We start from the raw sequence: 20,269 nt of genomic DNA on the forward strand, positions 1-20,269 counted from the left end.
TTGCCAACAACAAATTGTCACTGTTTTTTGTGTTGAATATATGCTATTTGGTAATCTATGGACCTAATAGGTATCTAAAGCCATTTTCACATAACAAATAGGAGCCTACACAACACAAAACACTGTTGCTGTATGTAGGTTTCTGTTTTTTATTATATTTTAGAAATGTACATCTAGGTTTCTTTTCCTTTAATTTTTTTGGGGGGCCCCAAGAGAGTGGGGCCCTAAGCTATAGCTTGTTTAGCTTATACGTAAATCTGGCACTGGTCCCAACCATGTCGCCAAATGGGAGGCAGACCACATTTCTTATGTCCCCGATCCAGCAACTTTGTGGAAGCTGAAAGTATGAAATCAGTTCCTTTGCTGAACCTTGAGTTCAGGGATGCCAGCAGGATTTCCTGGGCCTGCTACATCCCCACCACCCCTGTACAATCTGTAGACAAGAGCTGTTGTATATCTACAGATAACAAGCAAAAAATACTGTATTTTTCGCTCCATAAGGCACACCGGACCATAAGGCGCACCTAGTTTTCAGAGAGGGAAATCAAGAAAAAAAATATTATTTCCCCCCCAGCCCCAAAGAGCAAAGAAGCCAAGACAGCGAGCAGGATCCATCCCGCTGGCTGTCTTGGCTTGTGCTATGGCACAAGGAAGCCAAGAGGAAGCCAAGATCCCGCTCACTGTCTTGGCTTCTTTAGCCGCGCGCAGCCTCTCTGGCCGGGAGAGGCTGCACATGGCTATGGCAATTCCCCCACCTCCCGCAAAAGCCCACAAGAGCCGTGCACCCTTTAAGGAGCGTGCGGCTGCTGCGGGCTTTTCTACAAGGAGGGAGAAGGGACTGACTGGCCGCGTCAGTCGCTTCTCCCTCCTGGGGAAAAGCCCGCAAGAGCCGTGCGGAGCTTGTGTGCGGCTCTTGGGGGCTTTTCCTGCCTGCCTCCCCCCTGCATTCGCTCCATAACACACACACACATTTCCCCTTACTTTTTAGGAGGGAAAAAGTGCGTCTTATGGAGCGAAAAATACGGTACATTGAGTACTGTGCAGCATCACAACTTTGGTGTCTCTCTCAGCCTCGCCTACCACCCAGGGCTGTTCTGAAGATAAAAGGCAGATGGGGAATACAATATCTACAGCCTTGAGCTCTTGGGAGGAAAATCAAGATAAAAATCTACAACAAACAATGCATGTGCATTTTCACAACTCAGGAAAATATACACACGCAACATTTTGCAAACCTTGGTAAACACCAAAAAAAATCCTTGTGTTAATGTAAGGTCTAAAGGAATTTTAACTTGCTACGGTTCTAAGGTGTTTAATTACTTGATGGTTCTATTTCCTGTTTCATTTCGTATTTTATACTCATTGTTGGAAAGAAGCCTTCTTTGTTTCAAGGTGCTGGCTGCCAGATAGAGACCAATGGATCATAATTTACCTTTCCACAGAAATATTACAGAATTGCAGAAATTTTTGATTCTAAACACAAAAGGCCTCAGGTGCTTGTTTCAAATGCTGTTATTTAAAACCTTTCTGAGCTGCTTGAATTGATGTGACATTTAAGCACTCTGTTTTAAAGGCAGAGAAGCCAAGTTATCCATTTGATTGCAATTCAAGGACAACGTACTCAGCTGGATCCAAATTAAACTTCCAAAGAATGTGATGGCCAAACAAACTGAACGAGAAAGGTACCCAAGGATGACAAGAGACTGTTGCTGGAATGACGGGGGAGGTGAGAGTTAGGGGACTAAGAAGGAAGGTAGAAAAGAATCAAAATTACTTTCAAACAATAAAAGCTAATAAACCATTGAAACCCACCCCTATGCTTATCTTGGGTACATTCATGCTTATCTTTAGTTCTGTCCAGCCTACAAATGCCAAAGTAACGAGAAGGCAAGGGCTTGGTGGCTGTTACGGAAACCATCAATGTTGATCTGCTCTGTGGAAAGAAAAGAAAAGCCCTTTCATGTGGGCAAGGGATATTGGACATGATATACAATTGGCATCATGGGAAAAAATTATGGAGGGGAGATTTAAAATCTACAGCATGCTGTATGTTGAAAGAGAATTATATGAAAATGATGTTGGTACCTTGTTGTTTAGTCGTTTAGTTGTGTCCGACTCTTCATGACCCCATGGACCAGAGCATGCCAGGCATTCCTGTCTTCCACTGCCTCCCGCAGTTTGGTCAAACTCAGACTTCCGGGTTGGCGCCTCCGGTAATGGCGGAATTCCTCTGATCGGGAGGAATTTGCCCCGTGGGAATCTGGGTCTGGCCGCCACGGTGAAGGCGGAGACCCGCAAAAAAATCACAAGCGGGAGAAGCCTGTGAACGTGGGAATCGGCGGGCACCTTTTGCGCCTCCCCTACTCGCAGGGAAACCCGGTTTTGGGGGTCCGGAGCGACGTAGGGTGAGCAGCGCGGTGCTTCGAATCGTTTGCTTCTTCCACGGAGCGAAGCCGCATAGCTGTTGCCGAAGAGCGCTGACTTTTTCCTGTGGACAATTTGAATCTAAAGTAACTACCCGTGAGTAGAGCTGAAGCGGGAGAATTGGATTTCTAAATGTTTAATTTGGTATCGTAACAGGGAGGTTCAATACAGGAAGTCCGCCTTCCCCTTTTGTAAATAGACTGAAGCAATGAGGCTGCAAGCTGAAGTCTTGGAAAGCCTATTGTAAAGGACTAAATTTCCATTGGTAAAGAATATTACCCCCCCCCCTTGGAGGCAGGAGAAGAGGGGGGGAGTTGTGAACTGAATAAGCCTGCAGGAGAGAGCGAAGAGAGTTAAAATACTGCCGCTCAGACCCTGGAAACGGGCTGCTAGCAGGACTGACGTTTTTTGGAACGTTCACTGACAGCGATCGTTCGTTGACAGCTAGCTAAGAAGAGAAATACATTGTTTCTACTGTCTCTGTCTGCTTTTAAAAAAGGAGTAAAAGTAACTGAAAACTGAAACTAACTTCATTGCTTGAGCTGTGTTTTAAAAAAGGACATTACTGACTAACTTAAATGGAAACTGTTTCCCTCTAGAGGAAGCCATTGAAACTGTTACAAGAGCTGGGCTGGGGAATTTCCAGCTGCAAGATAAAAAAACTGTGAGACTTTGGGACTGACCTTGAATCGGTTAAGTGTTATGGTTAATGGAAAGGAAAAAACTGACCAGTCAATTATTGAAAAAACATTAAGGTTTGGGAGGACTTGGCAGCAATCTAGGAGAGCCTCAACATCAGGCTCCCCTGCTTCTTCTACTACTGTTTTTGTACCAGCATATTCAAAATCAAGAGGAATGTCAATAGAAGAGGCCTTAGCGGTTGCATTAAATAAGATAAGTGATTCACTGGAACAGCTTAACAAGAAAGTAGACGTGACAAATGCGAAAGTGGAAGCTGCAACTACTAAAATCGATTTAAATACAGAAAGTATAAATAATTTTGGACAAAAGGTGAATATCAATACAGAAACCATCCAGAAATTGATCTAGGAATCTACTTTGGCATGGCAGACTGCGGAGGAAGCTAGAGAGAAAGCCGTTGCTGCTGAATGTAATGTAACACAATTGGAGAGAGAGAGAGTCCCAGCCTTGCAGAGGCAACTGGATGACCATAGGTCGACGATTGCTATGATTGAGCTTAAAGAAAAACAAACGAATTTGAGGATCAGAGCCCTACCTGAGTTGGAGAAGGAAAGTATGATAGATTTCCTCACACAGAAATTTGCTGATTTTTGGGACTTGGACTTGGGTCAAGAAGAGATTAAAACTGTGAGGGTCTTCAGACTTGGAAGAGGAGGGAAAAGGGAGAGGAACAGAGTGGGAGACTGTTGGCACTACCGGAGGAGCCTGGAGGTACAACAGCCAAGAGTGGAAATTTTTAAAGACGCCCCAAAATACCTTTTGGATCTTAGGTCTAACTACGGAGATTTGGCTGCCCTGCTGAGAAGGAATAAAATCATCTTCAGGTGGGAGTTTCCCCAAGGTCTACTCTTCAGCTTCAAAGGAAGGAAAATAAAAATAAAATCAGTAGAAGACAAAGTAAAGTTTTTGTATAAATACGAAGAAGATCTGCAGAAGGGACTTGGAAAAGAGCTAAGAGCATTGGACAGAAGATCACCAGGTTGATGGACTATATGAAACTGGCGGAAATGACTGGCAGAATCCGAGACCAGGGAGAAGAGTCAGTGGAAGAAGACTGGAAAAAGTTTAAAGACTATTTATAGAAATATTGTAAAATTAATGAATGTTAGAAAAATGTTGGAATGAAGTTATATGGCTTTAGTAGAAATGTTATAAGGAATTAAGTTTAAATAGATTATTAGAGTATTAGGGAAAAATAAGGTTAGAATATGTTAAGATAATTATAGGATAGAAAACAGAGGAAGATGGAAAGGAATTGCTGAAACAATCAACAGAAGTGGAATACAAAAAGGGAGGTGTGAGGAGGTCGTTGAAACAAGTAAATGAAAGATATGACATTGAAATTGTATGATGTGTGTTAAAGTGTTCTTGTTTTGTTTTGTTTTGTTTATGGTGTTAGTGCTATGTAATGTTTTTATATTGTATTCCATTGTATTTTTTGTATTTTTTCTTTTTTCTTTCTTTTTTTGTAGTGTTTAAAAGTAATAAACATTATTTTTTAAAAAAAACAGTTTGGTCAAACTCATGCTGGTAGCTTCGAGAACACTATCCCACCATCTCATCCTCTGTCGTCCCCTTCTCCTTGTGCCCTCCATCTTTCCCAACATCAGGGTCTTTTCCAGGGAGTCTTCTCTTCTCATGAGGTGGCCAAAGTATTGGAGTCTCAGCTTCACAATCTGTCCTTCCAGTGAGCACTCAGGGCTGATTTCCTTAAGAATGGATAGGTTTGATCTTCTTGCAGTCCATGGAACTCTCAAGAGTCTCCACCAGCACCATAATTCAAAAGCATCAATTCTTCGGCAATCAGCCTTCGATGTTGGTAGAAGCATTTTTGCTTCTACTAAATTAGCAAAAATGTATAGAACTGCTACAGATACATGTTGGAAGTGTAAAGAGAAAGAAGGCACATTTTGCCACATGTGGTGGATGTGCAAGAAGACAAAAGTATATTGGGAAATGATTTACAATGAGTTGAAAAAAATGTTTAAAATTACTTTTGTGAAAAAACCTGAAGCTTTCTTACTAGGAATTTTAGGTCCAGAGACACCTAAGGATAAGAATAGACTATATATGAATGCTATGACAGCTGCATGGATGCTACTTACGCAAAGATGGAAGGAGGACAAACTACCTACAAAAGAAGAATGGCTGATAAAGATGATGAACTATACTGAAACAGTGAAAATGACCGGGGAAATCAGAGATCAAGTGGACAACAAATTTAATAAAGAATGGGGAAATTTTATAAGTTACTTAAAAGAACACTGTAAACAATTAAATACATTAGCAGGATTTTTTAAAAAAAACACTTGCAATGTAGCAAGAACTGTGGTAAGAATTGAGTTTTAAGAAAATATGGAGAATATTATAACGTTGCAGTTTAAAAAGAACTTCTAGGGAAACCATGGAGGGGTAGAAGGAAGTTCTGGGATTCTGAGAATCCTATGTGTAGAATGATAATGATTTATGTGTGATGATAATTGTTAAAAGTGAAAACGAATAAAAAAAATTAAAGAAGAAAAACTTTCATCGTCAATGGACTCAATGGCGGATCTTGTATTCTCAAATTTCAGCAGGCAATGTGTGACACCAAAATTCAGTGCCCCTCCATCTTTTGCACTCAATTTGATAATTCATAGTTGAAGTGTCCCCAGCAGCATCCACAAGGGTCCACGTTTAGTGTGACCAAACTGGTCACACTCCCTTCGAGCATTTCTCTGATGAAAATGGGGGTGTCCTATGCCATAATTTTATTATTTATACCACACCCATCTGACTAGGTTGCTCCGGCCACGCTGGGCAGCTTCCAGCATATATAAAGACATGATAAAACATTAAACATTAAAGAAAACTTCCCCATAAAGTGCTGCCTTCAGATGTCTTCTAAAGGTTGTATAGTTACTTATCTCCTTGGATCGGGGATCATACAACCCTCCAACATTTCTCCAGTGAAAATAGGGACAGTCCGGGGTCAAACCAGAAACCAGAATGGATTTTGTAAATCCGGGACCGTCCCTGGAAAATAGGGACGCTTGTAGGGTCTGTTAACTAAAGCCAGCCGACGTTCTACCAACATCCTACACTTATTACTCTTCCTGGAACCTCGCAATCTGTTTAACAAGTCAGTTATTTTTCCTAGGAGTTAAAAGAATGCCAAATTGGCACTGACCCTTTTGAAATAAAAGCATTATCCATATGGATATGCATTTAAGACGATGAGAATGTGTCACTTACCTACTTCCCTGTATAAGAACCCGGAAGTAGCAACAGAAGACTGCAGCAAGGTCTTCCGCCCATTGCAACAAAACAAAGATACTAAGGGTGAAGCCATAGCAATATCGGAAAAATACAAACTACTCACAACAGGGTGTGCGTATCGCTGCACTTCACCAGTCTTCACTTTAGCACACATTGAAGAAAGGAGCAACAGGGATGTTTATCTGTGCTCACCTAAAGGCAAGAGAGAAACTTGTGGCACCTTAAAGACTAAGACATTCATTATAACATATGTTTTTGTGGGCTACAGTGCATTTCATCAGATTTCATTGAGTTGCGGGTAGTTGGGCAGAAGGAAAGGAAATGCAGACCAATCCTGATGGTGATAATTACTTTGTTAATAGTCACCAGGAACACTCAAACCTGTGACTCATGTTAAGACTTCATGCATCTGAGGAAGTGGACTTAAATGACTAGCACAGGTTGATGCTGACAGGCAACGAAACAGCTTTTTGAGGCATGCTAATAACTTGCAGCGGGACGCGGGTGGTGCTGTGGGTTAAACCACAGAGCCTAGGACTTACCAATCAGAAGGTTGGTGGTTCGAATCCCCGCAACGGGGTGAGCTCCCGTTGCTCGGTCCTTGCTCCTGCCAACCTAGCAGTTCAAATGCATGTCAAAGTGCAAGTAGATAAATAGGTACCGCTCTGGCGGGAAGGTAAACGCCGTTTCCGTGCGCTGCTCTGGTTCGCCAGAAGCAGCTTAGTCATGCTAGCCACATGACCCAGAAGCTGTACTCCAGCTCCCTCGGCCAATAAAGCAAGATGAGCACTGCAACCCCAGACTCGGCCATGGCTGGACCTAATGGTCAGGGCTCCCTTTACCTTAATAACTTGCAGCAACTTATTACTGGGAGCCAGTCATGTTTTCAGCAGCATTGCGGTATGAGTTTTGTTTGCACGGTTCGTTCCACAATATAATTTGCAGAGAACATTCATTTACTTACAGCGGGGATCTCAATTCCCTTTCCTTAGAGCAAGGGTAGGCAACTTAAGGCCCGGGGGTCGGATGAAGCCCAATCACCTTCTCAATCCAGCCCGTGGACGGTCCAGGAATCAGCATGTTTTTACATGAGTAGAATGTGTCCTTTTAATTAAAATGCATCTCTGGCTTATTTGTGGGGCCTTCCTGGTGTTTTTACATGGGTAGTGTGTGTGCTTTCATTTATCTCTTGTTTGGACTACTGCAATGCACTCTATGTGGGGCTACCTTTGAAGGTGACCCGGAAACTACAACTGATCCAGAATGCGGCAGCTAGACTGGTGACTGGGAGCATCCACCGAGACCACATAACACCAGTCTTGAAAGACCTACATTGGCTCCCAGTATGTTTCCGAGCACAATTCAAAGTGCTGGTGCTGACTTTTAAAGCCCTAAACAGCCTCAGTCCAGTATATCTGAAGGAGCGTCTCCACCTCCATCGTTCTACCCCGACACTGAGGTCCAGGGCCGAGGGACTTCTGGCTGTTCCCTCACTGCGAGAAGCCACATTACAGGGAACCAGGCAGAGGGCCTTCTTGGTAGTGGCACCCCCCCCCCCGGTGGAGAGCCCTCCCACCAGATGTCAACAACTACCAGACTTTTAGAAGACATCTGAAGGCAGCCCTGTTTAGGGAAGCTTTTAATGTTTGATGCATTACTGTATTTTAATATTTTGTTGGAAGCCACCCAGAGTGGCTGGGGAAGCCCAGCCAGATGGGTGGGGTATAAGTAATAGATTGTTGTTGTTGTTGTTGTTGTTAGAATGCATCTCTGGGTTATTTGTGGGACATAGGAATTTGTTCATTCCCCCCCCAAAAAAAAAATATAGTTCGGCCCACCACATGGTCTGAGGGACGGTGGACCGGCCCACAGCTGAAAAATGTTGCTTACCTTTGCCTTAGAGCAACTTCTTAATAAATGAAAGAATGTCTCTTTTCTGGCTGGTTTCAGATGCAGGGAGGACCTGAATGGAATAGCCTGGAGCTCCTTGCATGTGAACTTCAGAAGTCCGGGAACATGAGGATGGCTCTCGTGCACTTTCCCTTGAACTTCTGTCACGCTGCTCCCATAATTTAAGATCACGATTGCTTAGATTAAATGGGAACGCTGTGTTTATATCCACGCAGCGCAACGCTAAACAAAAAGCAAACTTGTAGAAAAGCACTTGGATTCAAAAGAGAAATAAAACAGGCCCTGAGCTTTGACTTCACTGCAGAACAAGCGAAACAGCTTTTGAGTGCTCAGAAGCAGCTCGGCCCCTTCCATTTAAGCAAAAGCTCTTGGGCAAGTGGACCACTCCACACGTGGGCCACATATTTATTCTGCATCTCAGTTTGTACTTGCTTTTGTGTTTCTTTTTGGAACCACCTTCTGATGGTGTCGGAGGACGCAAGGCTAAGAGCCAACCTATACAGTCAGCAGAAATAAGTTGCAAATCTTTTCATGAGCTGTGCCTATTCAGGTTTCAGAGGTGGGTGTTTATAAGAATTTTAAGGTCTTATATACAGTGGTACCTCAGGTTACATATGCTTCAGGTTACAGACTCCGCTAACCCAGAAATAGTGCTTCAGGTTAAGAACTTTGCTTCAGGATGAGAACAGAAATCGTGCTCCGGCGGCGTGGCGGCAGCAGGAGGCCCCATTAGCTAAAGTGGTCCTTCAGGTTAAGAACAGTTTCAGGTTAAGAATGGACCTCTGGAACGAATTAAGTACTTAACCTGAGATACCACTTTGTGTGTGTGTGTGTGTGTGTGTGTGTGTGTGTGTGTGTGTGTGTGTGTGTAATAGTTGTTCATAAATGTACCAAGCAAACACATACAAATGTGTAAACCCCATGTCTGAAACCCACAGAAAAGTCCCGAAACCGTTGCTTCTCTCCCAAAATGACCTCAAATATTTCTCTGCAAGGTCGAAGGAAATATGAAATCTCCCCATTGTCTCTTTCACAAATCCTGTCTTAAGGGCACATTTAAGATATGAATAGGGTGTGAGCCTGTGACCTGTGACCAGGATTCAGGAATTGAGTAACAAAAGTGTGGTCAGGATGCCCAGGGGTTCCAACCTAGCAGACAAGAGAAAAAAACAACACACTCAGATTTCTGTTGTAGTCCTCCCCTCCTGTGATGTATTTATGTATGATGTTTCTGGGGGTGGTCTGGAGTTTGAGGGTGGGCAATTTAAAAAGTCTATATAAGGGCTGGCTCACCTTTCTTCTGGGCTCCTCCTCTTTCCTGCTTGTGGTGAGTGAGGACCCTGTTGCAACAGTTTAATAAAGATCAGGCTTAATAGCTGCGTGCTGAGAACCCCCAGGACACCCCCCAAATAAAGACACAGTTCACACAACATTTTTGTTTTAGTCTTTGGCATAATTTTGGCCACAACTTTATTGAATTACAGTATGTGAGTGGTTGCTTAAGCATTGGTTAGCGACTATCTGTTCCCACGTAGAGGTAGGAACAGAACTGACAACCGCAAGCCTGCGGAAGTCAGTAAGGGTAAATATTTTTGGGGAGAGAATAGAGCTGGGTGCCAGGCTCTCACCTCTCCCCAAATGCTCTCAGGGGCTCTTGCGTGGCCCTAGTCCCTTGCCAGGAGTTTGGACAAAAGCATGGCGAGCCCTGGATTCCTTTAATGGAATACCCTTGCAGCAGCAGCATTGGAGGGGCAGGCACAGCCAACCCTTACCCCTCCACCAACCAAAATTAACCAATGCCTAACCACAACCTTACAAGTTGTGACGATTTGCTACGCAGTAGGCAAAACCCAAATGGCACCAGCCAGTCAGCCAAATGGACAAAATGCCTACCAGGTCTCTGCCCCAGAAGCAGACCACCCCATGACAGGCATAGCAAGGTCAGCATGAACAGCCCTAAATATAGGGAGGGTGGACGGGTGATCCGATGCACGCAGTGGAAAGAGGAAGCTCAATGCTGTGCACAGGAATAAATAGTACCCCAATCAATCAATCAACTTTGCAACATTAACTTCTCCCCAGCAACAATTAGAGGTGCCCAATCAAATTTGTGGCTATCCATACTAAGCCAGTGTGGTGTAGTGGTTAAGAGCGGTAGTCTTGTAATCTGGGGAACCAGGTTCGTGTTTCCGCTCCTCCACATGCAGCTGCTGGGTGACCTTGGGCCAATCACACTTCTCTGAAGTCTCTCAGCCCCACTCACCTCACAGAGTGTTTGTTGTGGGGGAGGAAGGGAAAGGAGAATGTTAGCCACTTTGAGACTCCTTCGGGTAGTGATAAAGCGGGATATTAAATCCAAACTCTTAAGCCGCCCAGCAACAGGGGGTGTCATGGTTGCTTCAACCGCAACACGTACTCTCCATGAAGGAGAACCTGCTCTGCTTTGCTTCTCAATATTCTCTGGTTGGTCTCTGTTATTTTTTCCTACTGATAGAGATCCTACAAAATAACTCTATATGGGCTCTTGGGTACCCCATAAGGGAAAAGGAGCAGTTTTTTCTCATAACAACACCGAGCTCAGGCGAAAGGCTCAGAGCTTGCTCCATGCTACCACTTTCCAAACGCAAAGGGTTAAGGCAAAGTGACCCTCCTTTGTTGTCTTAATATATGGCAGATATTTGATATCCAGCTACTAGTATCGGCCAGTACTGCTGAAAGGCATAAAGGAACTTGGTTCCTGCAACAGGCGTTCACCCAATAAAGGCTATCATTTTACCCACTTTGTCCTCTAAAAGCCAATACTACTTGCAGCTATCAAATGTCCCCACAAACATTAGGACAAACAGTGTGTGGAAGCCATAAAATGAATGAAATATGTACATATGCATGCTCCTTCTGAAAACATACGAGGACAGCAAAATAAAAAAATGTGATTTCTGAGCAGCTTGTTCAATACAGGTCCTGCTTAGGTGGAAAGTGTCTTAAAAAGTTATATTTATTCAATTATTCATGAATGTAACCAAAGAAAGGGAGCTGAGCTTTGAGAATATATTCCTAAAACCACGGGGGGGGGGGGTCTAAAAAAATGTTTAGGGGTACTCTCATTTTTGACTCAAGAAAATCACAATTTTATGGTTCAAATTGGGGAAATAAATACAGTAAACGGACAAAAGTACAACAATTCACAAAATGTTTAGGGGTATGCACACCCTTGCGTCTCCCCAGATAAAAGTACTGCCTAAAATGTAAAATTATCTATCGGATAAAGCTTGACAGAGGTGGAAAGTCAAATGTAAAAGAAAACAGGGAATATACTCGAGCTTTGCCAACTTGAGAGGAGGAGACATTAAAAATTCATAGAGCAATCCCCAAACTGCCGACTTGAAAGACGTCTCATCGGGGATATCCTGTCGGGATTCCTTCTGTCTCTTTTAATCCCTCCTTACAGCCTACTTTCTCTGCAATGTGCTTTTTGCACCCACAATGTATCGCCTTTTCTACCACTGAACTCCTGGTGTTTCTGTTCTTGCTGCTCCTTCCTCAAACCTCCAGTCTTTCCCTTTAGGTAAAAAAGGTAAAGGACCCCTGGACAGTTAAGTCCAGTCAAGGGCGACTATGGGGTTGCGGCGTTCATCCCGCTTTCAGGCCGAGGGAGCCGGTGTTTGTCCACAGACAGCTTTCTGGGTCATGTGGCCAGCATGACTAAACTGCTTCTGGCATAACGTAACACCATGACGGAAACCAGATCCCATGGAAATGCTGTTTATCTTCCCACCAAATCAGTACCTATTTATCTACTTGCACTGGCATGCTTTCGAACTGCTAGGTTGGCAGGAGCTGGGGCAGAGCAACAGGAACTCACCCCGTTGTGCAGATTTGAACCGCTGACCTTCCCATCAGCCCCCCAGAGTGGCTGGGGAAACCCAGACAGATGGGCACGGTATAAATAATAGATTATCATCATCATCAACATCATCAGGGCTTCCTGGGAGAAGCATCCCGGGAAGCTGTGCCCTTTGTCTTGCTCCCGTTACTTAATTCCTGCTGTCTTTTGGATGACATCCTTAAGTCCATTCATAAAGTTTGGTTGGGCCCTTAAGTTCCTTCAGAATTGCCCCTCAAGGCTTAAAAGTAAGCCTGGAACAAGAATTTGGAATCTGAGCAATTAAAATTGTATTGACTTAAATTACGCTGATCCTGCAGTTAATGTTCAATCTTTTCTTTATCACATTCAGTCTTGCAAACAATCCTGTGAGCAAATCCTTTGCTTACCCGGCTCCCTGCCCAGTGCAAGGCTGCCAACTTATCAGGGAATTGAGAAACTACTCCTGTGCCATCAACGATCACTTAGGAAGCAAGAACTGGAAGGTGCCTTTTTTTTTTTTAGGCAGAGAATGAAACTTTATCTTATTTGTATATCTAGCTGGTTTTAAAAATGGAGGTGCAGGAGAAGGTCCAATCGAATCCAAATAACTGAATCCAAAATTGAAAGAGAGAAAGAGAGGGAGGGAGGGAGGGAGGGAGGGAGGAAGGAAGGAAGGAAGGAAGGAAGATGATTCCCAAATGCATGTTTGGTTTAAACTGGGATTTAGGTCTAAAAAGGTTGATGTCCACCCATCACCTTGCTTGAATGGACAGTGCTCTTAAAAACACACCCTGTGCTTCTATGCAGCTGTAGAGTGTCGGAGAAAAACTAGGAAGGTTTTCATCTTGTGTTCTTGAACTTGTCACTGTCACCATCAAATCACAGGATTTCTCAGGGACTGTTTGACAATCCTGCAGCACAGGAACAGACCCCAGGGGCTTGCGCCATTAAAATAAGATTCCCAGGCAGTTCCTCAGCAGATGGCTCAATGTGGAATGGATTCCGTGGAGGTAGAAAGCTTGTAAAATGCCATTCTACAGAATATATATATATATATATATATATATATATATATATATATATATGGGGGGGGGGACATTTTCCATTTTCTAAAGTTAACTCAGATAAAAATTGTGTTACCCACCACCCCAATCTTTGAGCAGTGTGAGATTCCAGGCGTCCAAGTGCTTACCTAAGGTACATGTTTCCTTTTGGAAATGAGGCACAATGGAGACTAATGATATTTCCATGATACATGGATTATTTACACATATATACAGTCGTACCTTGGTAATTGAACACTTTAGTTGTCAAACAAATTGGACCCTAGTGTCTCAAACCCAGAAGTGAGTGTTCCGGTTTGCGAACGTTTTTTGGAAGCCGAACATCCGCTGCAGCTTAGAATCATAGAATCATAGAGTTGGAAGAGACCACAAGGGCCATCGAGTCCAACCCCATGCCAAGAAGGAAACACCATCAGAGCACTCCTGATATATGGTTGTCAAGCCTCTGCTTAAAGACCTCCAAAGGAGACTCCACCACACTCCTTGGCAGCAAATTCCACTGTCGAACAGCTCTTACTGTCAGGAAGTTCTTCCTAATGTTTAGGTGGAATCTTCTTTCTTGTACAGTGGTGCCTCGCAAGACGAAATTAATCGGTTCCGCGAGTCTCTTCGTCTTGCAGTTTTTTCGTCTTGCGAAGCACGGCTATTAGCGGCTTAGCGGCTTAGCAGCTATTAGCGGCTTAGCGGCTATTAACGGCTTAGCGGCTTAGCAGCTTAGTGGCTATTAATGGCTTAGCGGCTTTAAGAAAAAGGAAACAAACTCACAAGAACGCGCAAGACGTTTCGTCTTGCGAAGCAAGCCCATAGGGAAATTTGTCTTGCGGAACAACTCAGAAACAGAAAACTCTTTCGTCTTGCGAGGCATTCGTCTTGCGAGGTACCACTGTAGTTTGGATCCATTGCTCTGTGTCCGCTTCTCTGGAGCAGCAGAAAACAACCTTTCTCCCTCCTCTATGTGACATCCTTTTATATATTTGAACATGGCTATCATATCACCCCTTAACCTCCTCTTCTCCAGGCTAAACATGCCCAGCTCCCTTAGCCGTTCCTCATAAGGCATCGTTTCCAGGCCTTTGACCATTTTGGTTGCCCTCCTCTGGACACGTTCCAATTTGTCAGTGTCCTTCTTGAACTGTGGTGCCCAGAACTGGACACAGTACTCCAGGTGAGGTCTGACCAGAGCAGAATACAGTGGCACTATTACTTCCCTTGATCTAGATGCTATACTCCTATCGATGCAGCCCAGAATTGGATTGGCTTTTTTAGCTGCCATGTCACACTGTTGGCTCATGTCAAGTTTGTGGTCAACCAAGACTCCTAGATCCTTTTCACATGTACTGCTCTCAAGCCAGGTGTCACCCATCTTGTATTTATGCCTCTCATTTTTTTTACCCAAGTGCAATACTTTACATTTCTCCCTGTTAAAATTCATCTTGTTTGTTTTGGCCCAGTTCTCTAATCTGTCAAGGTCGTTTTGAAGTGTGATCCTGTCCTCTGGGGTGTTAGCCCCCCCTCCCAGTTTGGTGTCATCTGCAAATTTGATCAGGATGCCCTTGAGTCCATCATCCAAGTCGTTGATAAAGATGTTGAATAAGACCGGGCCCAAGACAGTACCCTGTGGCACCCCACTAGTCACTCTTCTCCAGGATGAAGAGGAACCATTGATGAGCACCCTTTGGGTTCGGTCAGTCAGCCAGTTACAAATCCACTGAGTGGTAGCATAGTCAAGACCGCATTTTACCAGCTTCTTTACAAGAATATCATGGGGCACCTTGTCAAATGCCTTGCTGAAATCAAGGTAGGCTACATCCACTGTGTTCCCTTCATCTACCAGGGTTGTAATTCTGTCAAAAAACGAGATCAGGTTAGTCTGACATGACTTATTTTTCAGAAATCCATGCTGACTATTGGTGATCACAGCATTCCTTTCTAGGTGCTCACAAACTGTTTGCTTAATGAATCTTCCCTGGTATTGATGTCAGACTGACTGGGCGGTAATTATTTGGGTCCTCTCTTTTCCCCTTTTTGAAAATAGGGACAACATTTGCCCTCCTCCAGTCTGCCGGGACTTCGCCTGTTCTCCAGGAATTCTCAAAGATGACTGCCAGTGGTTCTGAGATCACATTTGCCAGTTCTTTTAATACTCTTGGATGCAGTTCATCTGGCCCTGGAGACTTGAATACATCTAAACTAGCCAAGTATTCTTGTACTATCTCCTTAGTTATTCTGGGCTGTGTTTCCTCTGCTGAATCATTTGCTCCAAATTCTTCAGGTCGGGCAATGTTTTCTTTATCGGAGAAGACTGAGGCAAAGAAGGCATTGAGGAGTTCAGCCCTTTCTGTGTCCCCTGTTTGCATTTCACCATCTTCTCCTCTGAGTGACCCCACTGTTTCTTTGTTCTTCCTTTTGCTACAAACATACCCATAAAAGCCTTTTTTGTTGCTTTTAACCTCTCTAGCAAGCCTGAGTTCATTCTGTGCTTTAGCTTTTCTGACTTTGTGTCTACACGTGCTGGCTATTTGTTTGAATTCCTCTTTGGTGGTTTCCCCTCTTTTCCCTTTTTTGTACACATCCTTTTTTAATCTTAACTCAGTTAAAAGTTCTTTAGATAGCCACCCTGGCTTCTTTAGGCACCTTCCATGTTTCCGTCTCATTGGTATTGCCTGAAGTTGTGCTTTTACTATCTCCCTCTTAACAAACTCCCAGCCATCATGAACTCCCTTTCCTTTTAGTATTACTGTCCATGGGATCTCACCCAGCACTTCCCTAAGTTTTATGAAGTCGGTTTTCTTAAAGTCAAGAAATTGAGTCCTAGTATGCTTGGCTGCTCCTTTCCGCTGTATAGTAGACTTCAGAAGAGCATGATCACTCGCGCCTAATGATCCTTCCACTTCTACCCCACTAACCAGGTCATCAACATTGGTTAGGACCAGATCTAAAATGGCTGTTCCGCTTGTTGCTTCTCCCACTTTCTGGACAATGAAGTTGTCTGCAAGGCCAGTGAGGAATCTGTTTGACCTTATGCTCTTGGCTGAGTTTGACATCCAACAAATATCCGGGTAATTGAAGTCCCCCATTACTACTATCTCCCTTCCTTTTGCATGCTTGGCCATCTGTTCCAGGAAGGTATCATCTATGTCCTCTGTTTGGCTTGGGGATCTATAGTAAACTCCCACAATGAGGTCACTGTTATTCTTCTCTCCCTTAATTTTGACCCAAATGCTCTCACTTTGGCTTTGAGGTTCTAAATCTTGGATCTCTTCACAGGTATACACATCCCTGACATATAACGCCACTCCTCCTCCTTTCTTGTCTGGTCTGTTTCTCTGAAATAGATTGTATCCCTCCATTATTACATTCCAATCATGGGACTTATCCCACCAGGTTTCAGTGATGCCTATTATGCCATATTTAGTTTGCTGTACCAAGAGCTCAAGCTCATCTTGTTTATTTCCCATGCTTTGGGCATTAGTGTACAGACATTGAAGTCCATTAATCATTCCCCCGTGTCTCTTATTTAAGGATTTTTTCCTCCCACCACTAGGTCTGCATGCTGTTTGCTCCATTTGGTCTATGACATTTCGATTGGCTGCAGGAAGCTCCTGCAGCCAATTGGAAGGCACGCCTTGGTTTTTGAACGGTTTTAGGAGTCGAGCGGACTCCCAGAATGGATTAAATTCGAGAACCAAGGTACAACTGTACAGCCTGCATCGGAGGGTTCACAGCAACAACACCCCAAAAGGGCCTTATTTCTCCCATAGCCACAGGGGCTTGGATTCATTCTTTCTCTCGCTTTCTCTCGCTCTCTCCTTCTAGGCCACATCACTGCTCCCCAAAAGCTAAACTTGGGCTTTATATGTTGAGGAAGGAGGCCCCACCCATTTGCCATCTTGCACTATGCCCCTTCATCCCCCTAAATAGTTCATCACCCAGGTTCATCACTTCACCAGGAGGCTAGCCTGATCCTCCCTAGAATTAGAAGCATTTGTTAAATTCCAACACCTGCTGGATCCTGGGATTAGAACAGTCTGGCACCCAGCTTAACATCCCAAACTCACGACAGTTGTAAACAGAGCTGCCACCTTTTCAGGCTGAGAACATACATTTTTAAGAACTGTAGCACATGCTGACACTCTGTAAATGATAGATATATCAATGCAGGGCCAGCCCGAGACCCTTTGGTGCCTGAGGCAAACCACCAAATGATGCTCCCCCCTTGCCTACACCAGGATCTGCTACCCCACAATGTGGGGGAAACCATGAAGCCAGCTAATGCCTCTCCATAGCTCCATCCATATTTCAGACATCATCATATATTAGTATATTGTGAGGTTTAACTGGTGATGTTGAAAACCAAATATCACCCAGCCTTACTGTTCGCCTCTACATAGTTCCATCCTTATTTCAGACATCGTGATATATCACTGCATCGGTATGTTTAGCTGGTGATATATCACAATGTTGAAAACCAGATATCTCCCAGCCCTAATATCAGCACAGTGGAGGAATTTGCTAGAAGAAGAAGAAGAAGAAGACGAAGAAGAAGAAGAAGAAGAAGAAGAAGAAGAAGAAGAAGAAGAAGAAGAATAGTAGTAGTAGTAGTAGTTTGGATTTGATATCCTGCTTTATCACTGCACTAAGGAGTCTCAAGGGACACGGGTGGCGCTGTGGGTTAAACCACAGAGCCTAGGACTTGCCGATCAGAAGGTTGGCGGTTCGAATCCCTGCGACGGGGTGAGCTCCCTTTGCTCAGTCCCTGTTCCTGCCAACCTAGCAGTTCGAAAGCACATCAAATTGCAAGTAGATAAATAGGTACCACTCCAGCGGGAAGGTAAACGGCATTTCCATGCGCTGCTCTGGTTCGCCAGAAGTGGCTTAGTCATGCTGGCCACATGACCCGAAAGCTATACACCGGCTCCCTCGGCCAATAAAGCAAGATGAGCGCCGCAACCCCAGAGTCGGCCACGACTGGACCTAATGGTCAGGGGTCCCTTTACCTTAAGGAGTCTCAAAACGGCTAACAATCTCCTTTCCCTTCCTCCCCCACAATAGACACTCAATGAGCTGAGTGGGGCTCAGAGACTTCAAAGAAGTGTGACTGACCCAAGGTCACCCAGCAGCTGCATGTGGAGGAGCGCGGTAGCGAACCTGGTTCACCAGATTACGAGTCCACCGCTCTTAACCCCTACACCACACTGGCTCTAGTTCACAACTTCTTCTTTATTTTTATTTTTACCTTACCGTGGAAAAACAAAGCAGGTGTACATTTTAATTAATAATTCTGAATGACAGTCCACTACCACAATGGCAGAAATTCTACCTTAAGGGAGGCTGGGAAGCTAGATGGTTAAGTAGGCATGAAATTTAATTTAGAGAAATAGAACAACAATTCAGCTGGCTAGTTTTTCCTACTGAGCTGCGCCTGACTGCAATAGAGATAGTACAAACTCATTTTTCTAAATGGCCTGGAGAGAAAGCCATTTAAATAATCAGAAACAAGGATAAATGGTAGCTCTAAAAGAATAGCAACTATTAAACTATGAAATAGTAATAGTATTATTATTGACCTACATGAGGCTACTTTGACAGCCCAGGGCCAGTTTATGTAACCGACAGGACGAATCATAAAGCTGTTCCTGGACCGTACCATTTCCAGGTACAGCTATATGTGTATGTGGACTGTCCCATTTTTGAATGCTTCTCTATTGAAACAAAAACAGTATATTATTTTTAAAAGTACATATCAGGGACAAGGGTTCGGCTTAACTTCCCAATTGCAGTTTAAACACTAGCTATTTTATCAAGAATTAACCTTAAAAAAGTAAAGGAAAAGGACCGCTGAACAGTTAAGTCCAGTCAAAGGTGACTATGGGGTTGCGGCGCTCATCTCGCTTTCAGGCTGAGGGAGCCAGCATTTGTCCACAGGCAGCTTTCTGGGTCATGTGGCCAGCATGACTAAACTGCTTTTCGCACAATGGAACACCATGACGGAAACCAGAGCACATGGAAACACCGTTTACCTTCCCTCCGCAGAGGTATCTATTTATCTACTTGCACTGGTGTGCTTTCAAGGTGCTAGGTTGGCAGGAGCTGGGAGAGAGTAACAGGAGCTCATCCCGTTGAAGGGATTCAAACCACTGACCTTCTGATTAGCAAGCCCAAGAGGCTCAGTGGTGTAGGCCACAGCGCCACCTGCATCCATTCACTTAAGCAGCTAGCCTGCTAATGGGAGGCAATCGGACAAGAGCATGTGACAGTGACACCTCAGCTGAATCATTTGCATTGGTTGCCCATATGCTACCAGGCCATAAGAACATAGCAAAGTCTGCTGGATCAGGTCAAAGGCCCAATCTAGCTTCCTGTTCTCACAGTGGCCAAGCATATGCCCTTGGGAAACTTGCAAGCAGGATTCAAGCACAAGAGCATTTGCCCCTCCTGTGGTTTCCATCAACTGGTATTCAGCAGCACAGGAGACAACTCCTAGGGGTTGAGGTCCCTTCGACCGCCCCCTCCCCCCAAAAAAATTTGAGGGGGCCGGGGGCCAGGAGTGCCAACTTGGCCTTACGACCACGAGCACCTGAGGTCGTGGGTGTCAAGCAATGTGCATCAAAATGTGTGGGTGCCTGGCCCCTTCATGGGGAATTTTGTGGGTGCTCGGGCACCCAAGGCCCCAGGGATTTGGCACCTATGTTGGGGGGCTGCAATGTTAATGAGTGTCTGGGATCAATTATGTGGGGGCAAGGCTTCCCTGTCCCCCTCAATATTTTATCTAGGTTGGCACCCCTGTTCAGAAGCATTGCTGCCCATGGTTCATTCTCGGACACTTGACTTAATTAGCTTTTGACACTTGGCTTAATTAGGTAAGTCAGTTAAGTCAGGTTGCCCAGAGTGGGTGAGGTACCTTGACTTATTTAAAGGATTAGAAGGGTCTAGCATACAGCCTAATATACCCAGCTTAATACATATGGATTTGGTTATTTCCTGGTTTTAACACCCCAATCCTTAATTAAATTCTAACACCTACTGGACCTGGGAATTTAGGGTG

General features: G+C 44.3%; 1 long non-coding RNA gene across 1 annotated transcript in view; it reads left to right on the plus strand.

The window, feature by feature from the left end:
* LOC309348135 overlaps positions 1–20,269 on the plus strand; it is a 220,655-nt gene that overhangs the window by 65,005 nt on the left and 135,381 nt on the right. The window lies entirely within an intron of this gene.

The sequence above is a fragment of the Podarcis erhardii genome (assembly GCF_964252035.2).
Source record: "Podarcis erhardii genome assembly, chromosome: 8".
In the NCBI taxonomy this organism is placed as follows: Eukaryota; Metazoa; Chordata; class Lepidosauria; order Squamata; family Lacertidae; genus Podarcis; species Podarcis erhardii.